Here is a 13,041-nt window from a genome sequence, read left to right as displayed (position 1 = left end):
TCTTGGATGAACACCACCTCAGTTTTAAATTTTTTCAGTAGGGTGAGGGACTGGGTTCTCTTTTGTGGACTATTCCAGCCTCTTACATTGAATGAGGTCATTTTAAATTCCGCCATGGATCGGTTCTGGGTCATTTTCTACTATTTACCGAGCTGCTCTCTCTCTACCTACATTTTTGCTTACACTCTTGCCATATAAACATTTACAAAAACATTTGTGAACAATAAACACCACATAAAGTGGTAAAGTGAGGAAACTTAATTTGCACTGGGCAGAGAGAGGGTCATGCCAGTAAGGGTCTTGCGTCCGTTCCTCAATTGGGCCCAAGAGTGGGGAGGGGCCCCCATGGTTCCTCTCTCTCCCCGCGTGGGTGGGGGGTGGTTGGGCGCACACCTCTAGAGGTGGGAGCAACCAACGAGACCTCTATTAACGAACATTGCTATGATTTTTTTCTAGGGCCACTTTTTGTGGTCCTGGTTCAGCAGTTAAATGGCAAGTAACAGACCAAACGTAAACTCGATCCCCAAAGATGGGGCATCGTCTAAACTAGCACAGAAACTTTTGCATAACAGTTTTGTACCTATCTGCGTTTATATGGGTTGGTATCCGGTCCAACGTGGACTCGATTCCCAGAAGTATAGGGTTGTTGGGACGGACACAACACCATTCACATAAATAGTGACGATTCTGTGTCCATGCAACGGGTTTCTTGAAATAGTAAAATAAAAAAAGGAATATGGGAGGGGGTGGGAAGAGAGTGGTGGTGAGGGAGTAGCCCCACAACCAGGTCTCCTGTTCTCAAAATAGGTTATTTGTGTCCTCCCAGCCTCTCTCCTCTTGCCCGTTACCTGGTCAGGGCGTCCCGTCAGCGAAGCTGCGAATCGTGCTCTCCGGCCTCCTACCCCCTTCCCGTCTCCCCCTCCACGACCGTCAGCATCAAACTGTATTCTATAAAGGAGGGAAGAGGAGAGGAGGGTGCAGAAGGGGGAGGGCAAAAACAAAAGTGGGGTGACAAAGTCCCTCAAGATGTCCTTCTACTCAATGGTGGTGGTGGTGGTGGGGGGGGGGCGGAGTCCATTTTCTCGGTATCAGTCAGCAACCTCTTCTTGTGTCTTGGTGTTTTTGGGATTCGGCCCAGTATCCAGGTCTCAGCTTTCTTCAGTGGTGGTAGCTGGTGTTTGATATGGACAGGTAGCCACGAAGGGATGTCTAATGGAGGCATCTCGAGCTTCTCCCATGGTTTTTCAAGGTCGTCTGGAGTCCTAATAATTATCTGTTGACCGTCTTTGTATGTGGATAAGCCAAACGGAAAGAGCCATCGCACAGGCAATTTTTTCAGGCGCAGAGCCTCTGTCAAAGGTTTGAGTAATCGCCTTTTTGCCAGAGTACTAGGTGCAAGGTCTTGGAACAAAAGGATACTGTTGTCTTCAAAGATTATTTCATTTGCTTCTCTGGCTCGTTGTAGAATAGCAGCAGTGTCTATGTAACTTAACAGTCCACGGATTACGTCCCTGGGTGGTTCTGCTGGCGAGGGTCGGAGTCGCAGAGCTCTATGAATGTGTTCTATGACTATTTTATCCGCTTTGTCTTTATCCAGCAGGGATTGGAAAATCTGTGTAGCGGTTGAGTTTAATGCTTTGGTAGCTATAGACTCTGGCAGGCCTCTGAAGCGGATATTTTTTCGTCGGCTTCTATTCTCTTGATCTTCTATTAAGAACATGGCTTGGTTCAGGTGGTCTTGTTGTGCCATCATGTTGGATCGGAGAGCTAAATTGTGTTGTATTAATTCCTGTTGTGCACTCTCCAGATCCTCCACTCTATGGCCGATTTGTTTAACTTCTGATTTAATGTCCGCCAATTCTTTCATGACTGGGGAGATGGAGTGAGCCAGCAGTTTCTTGAGGAAAGCTCGTGATATCGGGCCTCTAGCTGTTTCCTTGTTATGTTCTGAGGTGACTGAGGCGCTGTCTATATCCGAGTCTTCTGAGATATGTTTGGTATAGTTTTCTTGAGGTGCTCTCTGTTTTTGCGCCGCTGGAGAGTTGTGTTTTTTCTTTAGGTATTTATCCATCTCCGCCTAGTTTTTATTGGTTCTTGGTGTGTCTGCGTGTTCTCTGTTCTTATTCTTTCCAATCTTCACCATTTTCCAATTGTAGGCCTGTGGCGCTTCGTTCTGTGCTGTTATCTTAAAATTAAGCGATTTCTCGTTGGTATGTTTGGTCCGCTATTTTAAGAACGGGGGTCTCGGCGTCGCCCCTTACATTGTGACTATTCAGTTTTCCATCTCTGGTCTCCCACTCTCCGTTCTCTTATCAGTTTGATGTAGCAAGGGTGGGTCTGTCAGGCGGCGTAGCGCAGCCTTCTGCTTGCCCTGTTTCACCTTGTTAGTTGAGGTTGTTGGAGCTCCAAAAGAGGGGATCCGGAAAAATTAGAGCCATGCTCTTAATATTGTCTCTTTTCAGCAGTGGGCAGCTTGCACGATAGTGGTTGGGGGAGGGGTGATTGTTGTGACCCTCTGTGTATCTGCTGCTTATCCTCTTGCAGCCTGTAATCTAGGGTCTGTAGCCTACTGTCTGTAGCCTGTAGTGGGGCCAGTGGCTGAGTGTCTCTGGGTAGGTGATATCCCCCTCTTCTGGCACAGGGGTCTTTTAGGTGCTCTGCCAGGTTCTGGTGTCTCTGCACTTGTGGGCCCCCCTCCTTGGGTGTCTCTCACCTCTTGCCCGATGCTGCCTCTTCCTCCGCTCTTCTGCTGCCTCCGGCAGGTAAGCCCCGTCTTCCGCTGCCCCCCGGCCGAGTATCGCTGCAGTCAGCTGTCGATTCTGGCTGCTGGGAACGGCTGTGCATGGGTCGTCTCACCTGCTTCCGGTCGGCCGGGCCCAGCACTTTAGCCCGAGGATTCTGCTGGAGGAGTAGGCCGCGGTGCTGTTAATGTGGCTAGAGACCTCCGGTTGGACTCTTTCAAGAGCTCTCTCTCCTGCAGTGTCAGCGATGTGCTTTCCGCCCTTGGGTATCGCCTCTGGCAGGTACGATCTCCTCTAGAAGAGCATCCAGCTCAGGAGCTTCTGAGATGGCGCCTGTTCCCACTGCTGGCCAGGCCACCTTTGGGCTATGTTATAATCCAGTCCACTATACAGATGGATTCCGATAAGGTTCGCGCCATAACTGAATGGTGCCAACCGACCAGTCTAAAGGCACTGCAGCGCTTTCTTGGTTTCGCAAATTTTTACCGTAAGTTTATCAGGAATTTTTCTGTCATGGCCAAACCATTGATGGATCTAACCAAGAAGGGCGCTGATTTAGTGAGCTGGTCACCTGAGGCAATAGAGGCTTTTGTAGGTCTGAAGAAGGCATTCTTGGCAGCTCCTGTATTGATACAACCTGATCTTAACCTGCCTTTTGTGGTGGAGGTAGATGCATCAGAGCAGGGGGTGGGTGCATTTTTTTCACAAGGCTCCACCTCTCTTGCCAAATTACAGCCATATGCTTTTTTTTCTAGGAAGTTCGGTCTGGCAGAAAGAAGCTATGATGTTGGCAATAGAGAATTATTGGCCATCAAATTGGCGTTTGAGGAGTGGAGACATTTTCTGGAGGGGGCTAAACATCAAGTGACAGTATTGACTGATCATAAAAATTTGACATACCTAGAGTGTGCCAAACGTCTTAATGCGTGACAGGCCCGATGGGCCCTGTTCTTTTCGCGATTTAATTTTGTTGTGACATATATCCCAGGGTCTAAGAACGTCAGGGCTGATGCTTTATCGCGTGGTTGTGGAGCGCCTGAATAGGAGGGTTCCCACTCTGAGGGCATCTTGCCACCCAGGATAGTGGTGGCAGCCTTGACATCAGACATATCCAGACAGATTTTGGTGGCTCAGGCGGACGCACCAGTTTCTCTTCCTGAAGGGAAGCTTTTTGTACCAGGTGCCTGGTGGTTGCAGGTACAGAAGGAGGTCCATACTTCAGTTTTTAGCAGGTCACCCGGGAATCCGTAGAACGTTAAAATTAGGCAGACGTTCTTACTGGTGGCCACGGATGGCCCGGGATGTCAGGAGTTTTGTAGAGGCCTGTTCCATCTGCGCTCGTGGGAAGAGTGTGAGCAGATGCCCTGAGGGACACATACTGCCACTGCCAGTTCCATCCAGACCATGGTCGCACTTATCCATGGATTTCATTACCGATTTGCTGGTTTCTCAAGGATATTCGGTATATGGGTGGTAGTTGACCTTTTTTCTAAGATGGCACATTTTGTTCCATTGAAGAAATTACCGTCAGCCTTGGAATTGGCGTCCATTTTCATTAAGGAAGTGGTACAGTTGCATGGCATCCCCGATGATGTAATGTCTGATCGGGGGGTACAATTTGTGGCCCGGTTTTAGCGTGCGTTCTGTAAGAACCTGCGGGTGGGGTTGTCTTACTCTACAGCCTTTCACCCCAAATCCAATGGACAGACAGAACGCATGAACCAAGAACTTATTAAGTATCTCAGGCTCTACGTGAGCGTTCAGCAACAACAGTGGGCATAGTTTTTGGCGTTGACTGAATTTGCTATTAACAATCATTGCAATTCTGCATCTGGTACCACGCTGTTTTTCTGTAATTTGGGTTATCACCCCAGATATGTTTGTTGGGGGTTGCTTCTGTTTCTGAGAACCCTGCAGCTGATGCTAGAATTGCTAAGCTACAAGAGATTTGGGATGAGGTCTGACAGAATTTGGAGCAGGCCAGGAGAGTCATACTGAAGGGTGTTGCTAATAAACGCACCATCTCGGATTCTTTCTCCGTTGGTCAGTTGGTGTATCTATCCTTCAAGAACTTGAGATTGAAGGTCCCCGCATTCAAGTTAGCCCCACGTTTCGTGGGACATTTTCCTGTTACTAGAGTCATCAATCCGGTGGCGTTTGAGCTGGTGCTTCCGGAGTCATGAAGGATTTACAATGTGTTTCATAAATCTTTGTTTAAGAGATACGTTCCTCCTGTGGTTGGTTGGTCTCTCCTGTCCCGGTCCCCGGGGTCCCTTCAGTGCAGAGTAGAGACTGCCGCCCAGTCGTCACCCTAGGGTTCAGCCCAGGGGGGCAAGTAGGTAGGGACAGGGGAGAGGGTTGGTTGTAGGGACTTCCTGTCATCTGTTCCTAAACCTGTCCTGACAGCGACATTGCGAGACCAAAAAAAAACGCAGTTTGCTAAAGACGCCTGTGACTTGCAATGTTTTATAGCCCATATTTCCCTATGGAGCCTTTCTCTCACGCGGTTTTCGTGCGGAGCGATACAACCTTTACAGTAGGAAATCCCATTGTAAAAGCCCCAAAATAAGCCCTAGCTGCATAAAAAAAACACATACATCACCTAAGAAGTGCTGTCCGGCTCTGCTGCATCTTTCCCTATGGCACTCAGCCAATCAGAGGCAGCGCTTCATGGGGGCAGGAGAGAAGAGGCGGCAGCGCTTCTTAGGTGAAGTATGTGTTTTTTTTTTCATGCAGCTAGAGCTTATTTTTGGGGTAAGGCTTATATTACAAGGTCCCCTTCCCGAAAATCCTTGCACATGGTGCTACAAAATCGCGATATCGCTGCAATTTTCTCACGGCAATATCGTTGCGGATGTGAAACAGGCCTTATTCAGATATGGAGACCAGGAATATCTTGTAACAATCTGATGTGCATTACAATTAGGGCTTATTTATACGGACGCATGCAATAAAAGTCCGTGAAAAATACATTGATTTCACTGCATGTGTATCCACATGCATGCAGCAGGCGCGTACACATGCAGTAAAATCAGCGCATTTATCACAAACCAAAATTGCATATGTCCCTATGGTGAATGAGCCCTAAACATCTGACCATGTAACTTAGATAGGTAACTGTATACGGGCTCGCACACACTGCCGTCAGCCCCCGGTAACCAATTCTGTTTCTCTTTTACATTTTAATCGAATTCCATTTCTCTCCCCCAAAAATGGAACAATGATGCAGAAATGGTTAACGGGGGCAAATGCCAGTGTGAACGCGTCCTAAGAAGAGAATAAAGCATGAAATGTCACCCAAGTAACCACTAAAATGCCTTTTTACGGCGGTCACTAATCCCTGTGTGACATGGGAGTATTTACACACAAAAATTTTGCGCACATATTATGCATATAATAGAACTTGGTGATTTCACTGGGTTCCTTCGAATGCGCATATTTTGCGTGCGCAATTACATCGACCAAAAAAGAAAATGCAGCGCGCTCGATCTTGAAGTCATTAATCTAATTGGACATTTCAATTGCAACTGCTCTTTTTGTTTTTGCACATTTGCGCACCAAAAGGTCCCCATAGAATTCTATGGGAGGTGCGCAAATCCATGTAAAAAAATATTACATTATGGCCATTTAAATCAGGATGTGTTCGTGGGCCGCACGCAAATAAACATGCCTGCGTGCAGAAAACGTACATTAAAATGTGCCGATACGCACGCAAATCTATCTCGTTCATAGCACAAATATATTTTGAATAGAGTTGAACGAACGTACTCTGCCGAGCTTGATGCTCGTTCAAGTATTAGCGTACTCGATGGTGCTCGTTACTCGAACAAGCATCACGCTGTGTTCGACCCCGCCGTTTTTGGCTCCTCCCCACTGTCACATGCCTATTTTGGCTCCTCCCCGCCGCGACGCAGCACGCGCGTCAATGGCAATTTTTTGGGAGAGAGAGAGAGACACACGAACCAACAACAACAAAAAAATGGCTCGTGACCCGGCGTCCCACATACAAAAATGCTCGAGTCTCCCATTGTAGCCAATGGGGTTCGTTACTCGAGTAGAGCTCTCGAATTTTACGAAAAGCTTGACTCGAATAACGCGGACCCAAACATTTGGGTGCTCGCTCATCTTTAGTCCTGAAGGCTCACAATAGGCCGGTCACTGAGGGGTTAACAATATCCTGACTTTAGCAATGGCTCCCATACCTGTGATAAGTTATAAACATGAATCTAACATAGAGGACTGGCCTCCTTCTTCTAGTCACCTGGTGTGCATTCTAATAAGTGTCCTCCCAGAAACACTGCACTGAGGTAGATGGTTCCCCTCTGGTGTCACATGACACAATCTGTATACTGTTGTGTTATCACATATTACCATGCATGTTAATGGGGTATGGTGTGGGGTCTCTCTACATACCTCACACTTAGGCCGAATGCACACGACCGGGTCAGATCCCGCAGCAGAATCTGACCCTGTTCCCGGCCGGTGACTCCCATGTACCCATCCGGATTCTTCATAATCTGTAGTGGGGATGTGCCAGCCGGCGCACATGCGCTGTACAAGTTATGCAGCAACGGCACTAGGCAATGGCGCGGATTCCGTGACCTTTCCGCAATGATGATTGCTGAAGGGACGCCGATCGGACGGCTTTCTTGGACGTCAATGGTAGCCGTCCACACAGAATCCGCAATGGAATGGAATCTGCCGCGATTTTCCCTCAGCGAGCGGAAAATCACAATCGATTTCCGCTCGTGGACAGGAAAAAGTGATTTTTATTGCATGTTTATGGGCAGTATTTGCTGCGGTATCCGTAGGCAGACGCCCACTCCGGATATCGCAATGCAAATACGCTCATGTGCATTCGGCCTTGGTTGCAGGCTCTGTTGCCGCATTCACAATTGTAGGAGCTTCAGAGCCGACATCTCCCAGCAGGCTCTCCTTGTGGTTTTCTCCTTTCACTGGTTAGCTGGATTCTGGAAAGTGTCATCTTCACCCCAGGATCTGTAAAGTCATCGGATGTAGATAAAATGACCTGCCGGCATTATATTCCAGAGCTGCATTCGCATTCTGCGGGTTTTCAACAGCCACCCCCTAAGGGCCAATTCACACAGCCGTATTTTCTGTCAGCGTTCAGTCTATATATTTTACTGACCGCGGCCGGCGACCCTGCGTAACAGGCATTTCTTTACTGCAGATTACCGTGGACGCTTACCGTCAGTCATGAGCAGTACACTTTTTTTAATGTATCCTTTTCCTGCGCCGTCGCTAGGCGATGATGCGGGTACCTGCAGCCTATCCGTATCGTCAATTGCGGACGGGCTGCGGATCGGACAGCTTCCATTGACTTCAATGGAGGCTGTTTGCGCAGAATCCGCAGCAAAATAGAGCATGCTGCGTTTTTTCCTCCACTCATGGAAATCATAATTTGTTTTCACAAGTGTGAAGGAAAAAGCAAGTTTACGTACCTTTCAGTGCATGCTATTTGCTGCGGATCACTTCCGCCTTCTTGCATCGTTTTATTACATGTGTGATAAACAATGAACACAGACATAAAAAACTCCACGCACACCAAACACACACTAAAATGTACATGCACCGAGAAAAGGGTATGTTTTTCACAAACTAATATTGCATTCTCCTGTGGGAATGGAGAGAGAATTGCTGCTATAATAAGGGCTTGCTCACACGGGCGTAAACGTATTTCAGCCACGCAAATATGCTGCGTGTTTGTGAAGTTAATATGTGCTTACGCCTGCGTATTTCGCCTGCTCAGTCGTATATTTGTGTGCACAAATGCTCCGCATGTTTGTTATTTTATGTTTTTTTTGTGTGCGCATTGATTTTGTGCGTATATACAGGTGTCATGCATATTTGCGCACACCCATTGATTTTGGTAAGCTCTTGTGGTGAATAAAAACACACAAAGACTGGTCAGGCAACGTATTTTTCACTCGATCGCTCATCCCGTGAAAAAATAAGCTCATGTAAAACGAACCTATTGACGTCAATGGGTTCTATTCATTGCGTATAACATGCTGCGCAAATACATTCATGTAAACAAGTCAGGGTGTATTTACATGAATGATTTTACGGAGCGAGTGCTATATGTTACCATGCGGCGGTTGCTGGTCCCCCCGGCTTGGTATCCGGTTGGCGGGGGCGCGGGTGCCTGGCCGGCATGGTGCTGGTGGCATGCGGCGCTGTGCGCGTGCACCTGTGAGTGCAGCTGCTATGCATGAGCTCCCTTTCATTATGATCTGTTGGGAGTAGGCTGTCTCCCTCTCTCCGCCCCTGGGCGGAGGCTTTTGTTTAAAGGTCTGGCAGGGACTTGCAGTGCGCTAGCTAGTCTGCCTCTGTAGGTCTCCTGTCTGCCTCTGTTGCTACCATCTGCCAGGTTTTTCCATCTGCCTCGGTTGTGATTAGTTTGTTCATGTTGGTTGCTTTTTATCTGCCTTTTCTGTCAGTATTGTACCCTTCCATCAGGTACGCCAGCATCCCTTCTCAGTCCCTAGTGAGAGTAGGGACCGCCGCCCAGTTGCCCGCCTGGGGTTAGCCAGGAATGGAGGCAAGCAGGCATAGACAGGGGTTGTGGGTGAGATCAAGGGCAACCCGGGCTGGCGTATCAGGAGTGGTATACCGTAACATAATAACTGGCCCTTAAAAATTGCTCAGTGGGTTTTTTTGCTCTCCAATGGAGGCCATGAGTACCCTCGCAAGTCAGTTGCAGGATTTGGTAGTTGTAATCCCAGACCTGTCTGGTCGTATGGTGGCCTAGGAGCAGCGGGGGTTAGTGCATGTTTCTGCCGCCCCTTCCATTCCTGAGCCCAAGTGTCCTTTTCCTGAGGTGTTTTCAGGGGAGAGGAGCAAGTTTTTTGTTTTTCAGCAGGCATGTAGATAGTTTTTTTTTGGATGCGGCCCCGCTCATCTAGCTCAGAATCCCAGAAAGTTGGATTGATTATGTTCTTACTTCGGGTCCCCCCCCCAGACATGGGCCTACTCCTTACCCAAGAGTTTGGCTTGCCTGCACTCAGTTGATTTGTTTTTTGGGGAACTTTAAGGTATTTTGATGAGACGGACCATGCGGGGTTGGGGGTATCTCATCTCATGTCTCTACGTGAGTGACAGCAGTGGGTAGAGGACTATTGCTCTAAATTTAGACTGTATGCAGGTGAAACCTCTTGGAACGATAGCGCCCTTGAAGACGTGTTTTTGTTGGGTCTTGCTGACGCTGTCAAAGATCTACTTATTTCTCATCCCGCCCCCCGTGACACTCAGTGATGCAATGGAATTGGCAGTCAAAGCTGACAGGAGGCTGAGATCTAGAAAAGAGGAACGTCAGGCCCGTAAAGCTAGGGAATCAAGCAGACCCATGCCCACTTCTCCTATGCCAACTTCTGGTGCCGTCCCCATGGAAGTGGACCACCTAAGTCCCGAGGAACGGCGGCAGTTCCGGATGACTCATCGTCTCTGCCTCTATTGTGGGAAAGTCGGACATTGTGTAGCGACCTGTCCTCAGAAGCATCTGCAACATCAGTCTGAACTGGCGCAAAACTTCAGATCCTAGGCGATTTTTGGAAGGATCGCCTAGGATCAAGGTACTCCCTAAGTTGTTGGCGCCTTGTCAGATTGGCTTCCAGAATTTCACTCGGACCGGTCAAGCTTTTATTGATTCGGGTGCGGCCGCCAATTTGATTAATTTAAGTTTTGTCAGACCTCCCATACACTTCACTAGTATTGATTCTACCCCTCTGTCTGCAGGGGTTGTACAATGGAAGACTCCCATTTTACAGTTAACTGTGCGTGTTCTCCATTCTAAGAATCTGTCGTTCTTGGTAATGGAAAGGATGTCCGTTGATGTAGTGCTTGGCATGCCCTGGTTGGCACTTTACAATCCCGGTTTGATTGGTCCACTCAGGAATTGACACATTGGGGATTGTCCTGTCATAGTCTGATTTTCATGATGTATTTTCCAAAAAACTGTTTGAGACTTTGCCTCTCCATAGAGAGTGGGACTGTGATATTGATTTGATCCCCGACAATCCCATCCCTAAGGAAGCCATTTTCAATTTGTCTGGGCGTGAGCACGAAGCCCTTAAGTCCTACATCTCAGAGTCTCTGGCCAAATGTCATATCAGGCTGTCCAGGTCCCCTGCCGGGGCAGGTCTCTTCTTTGTAAAGAAGAAGGATGGGACATTGAGGACTTGTGTGGATTATCGGGCTTTGAATAAAATTACAGTGAACAACCAGTGCTCTTTGCCCCTGATTCCTGACTTATTAAATCAGGTGATAGGGGCCCACTGGTTTTCCAAATTGGACTTAAGGGGGGTTTACAATTTAATTCGCATCCGAGAGGGAGATGAGTGGAAGACCCCGTTCAACACCCTGTTAGGACATTTTGAATGTCTTGTCATGCCCTTCGAACTTTGTAATGCCCCCGCTGTGTTCCAGGGATTTATTAACGCAGTCTTCCACGACTTCCTGTGGGTATTTTTGGTGATATCTCGACGACATTCTGGTGTACTCCCCAGACTGGGATTCCCATGTGCGGCACCTGAGGCTGGTCCTGACCCGTTTGCGTGAGTACCAACTTTTTGTCAAGTTGGAGAAATGCATTTTTGTCCTTCCTTGGTTATCTGACTTCTCCCATGGAGATTCAAAGGGAGTCTGATAAAGTAGCAGCAATCTCTCAATGGGTCAGACCAGATAACCTGAAAGCTCTCCAGCGGTTTCGCAAATTTTTACCGTAAATTCCTTAAGAATTATTCTGTTATTGCTCAACCCCTGACTGATCTTACCAAGAAGGGGGCCGACTTGGTAAGATGGTCGCCAGAGGCTCTAGAGGCTTTCAGTCGTCTCAAAAGGGCATTTACTGCAGCCCTGGTGCTTGTACAGCCTGACGTGCGGCGAACGTTCTTTATTGACGTTGATGCGTCTGAAGTGGGGGTGGGGGCTGTATTGTCTCAGAAAGTCAACGGGAGATCTGGGTATAGCCCATGTGCGTTCTTCCTGTGGAAGTTCAGTTCGGCGGAACGTAACTACGACGTGGGTAATCGTGTTAGTGGTCTCTGGAAGAGTAGCGTCACCATCTTGAGGGGGCAAGGCATCCCATTACCGTGTATACTGATCATAAAAACTTGGTATATCTCACCAATGCTAAGAGACTCACAGCTCGTCAAGCCAGGTGGGCGTTGTTTTTCGCCAGGTTTAACTACGTCGTTACATATATTCCAGGGGAGAAGAACATGAAGGCAGAAGCCCTTTCACTGAGTTTCGGTTCGCCGGAAAATGAGACAGTGGCTCCCGAGAATATCTTGGCACCTGGGGTGGTGGTAGCAGCTGTAGAATCTGATCTTGTTTCTCATCTACAAAATTGTCAGCAGGACGCTCCCTTGGGGGTGCCAGAGGGCAGATGGTTTGTGCCATAGACCTTGCGTCTCAGAGTCATTGAAGAGTCTCACTCATCTGTTCACGCAGGCCATCCGGGAGTTTAGGGGACTCTGGATCTTTGTACTAGACACTACTGGTGGCCAGGCATATCTCGGGAGATCTGCGACTTTGTTAAGGGATGCTCTGTCTGTGCACGCAGTGAAAGTCGTTGTCGTCTGGCGGGGCCTCTGAGACCGTTACCGGTGCCTTCTCGTCCATGGTCGCATTTATCTGTAGATTTTATCACCGATCTACCTAGTCTCAGAAGTTCACCACTATCCTAGTTGTTGTAGACCGTTTCTCAAAAATGGCACATTTCGTGGCACTAAAGAAGCTACCTTCTGCTACAGAGTTTGCCAAGATTTTTGTGAAATAAATCATTCGTCTACATGGGGTTCCCGAGAACATTGTATCTGATCGCGGGGGTTCAGTTTGTTGTGCAATTTTGGCGAGCTTTCTGTAGAAACCTGGGAACGTCGTTTTCCTTCTCGTCTGCATTTCACCTGCAAACTAGTGGTCAGATTGAGCGGAAGAACCAGGATTTAGTGCAATATTTACGGTTGTTTGCTAGCGAAAAGGCTCATCAGTGGGCAGAATTCCTGCTCTTGGCAGAGTTTGTGCTAAACAACCGTACTTGTTCTTTCACTGGGGTATCTCCATTAATTTGCGTATATGGTCAGCATTCTCGCTTTCTTACAGCTATTTCTACTCAGTCTGCCTGTCCTGCAGGGCCACAGATGTGCTGCAGGGGGTATGGAAAGAAATACAGAAGAACCTGTAAGCAACGGGGGCTCGTATGCAATTGAGTAGTGGAAGGAGTGTGTCAGTATCTGAATCTTACAGGGTGGGACAGAAGGTATATTTGTCTTCTAGAAAT

General features: G+C 48.0%; 1 protein-coding gene across 1 annotated transcript in view; it reads left to right on the top strand.

Moving 5' to 3' along the window:
- Positions 1-13,041, top strand: part of LOC136578524 (cytochrome P450 2C39-like) — a 68,356-nt gene that overhangs the window by 43,716 nt on the left and 11,599 nt on the right. The window lies entirely within an intron of this gene.

The sequence above is a fragment of the Eleutherodactylus coqui genome, chromosome 9 (assembly GCF_035609145.1).
Source record: "Eleutherodactylus coqui strain aEleCoq1 chromosome 9, aEleCoq1.hap1, whole genome shotgun sequence".
Classification (NCBI taxonomy): domain Eukaryota; kingdom Metazoa; phylum Chordata; class Amphibia; order Anura; family Eleutherodactylidae; genus Eleutherodactylus; species Eleutherodactylus coqui.
Note: the sequence above shows the minus strand (reverse complement) of the source record. Positions and strands in the feature narration are given on the sequence as shown.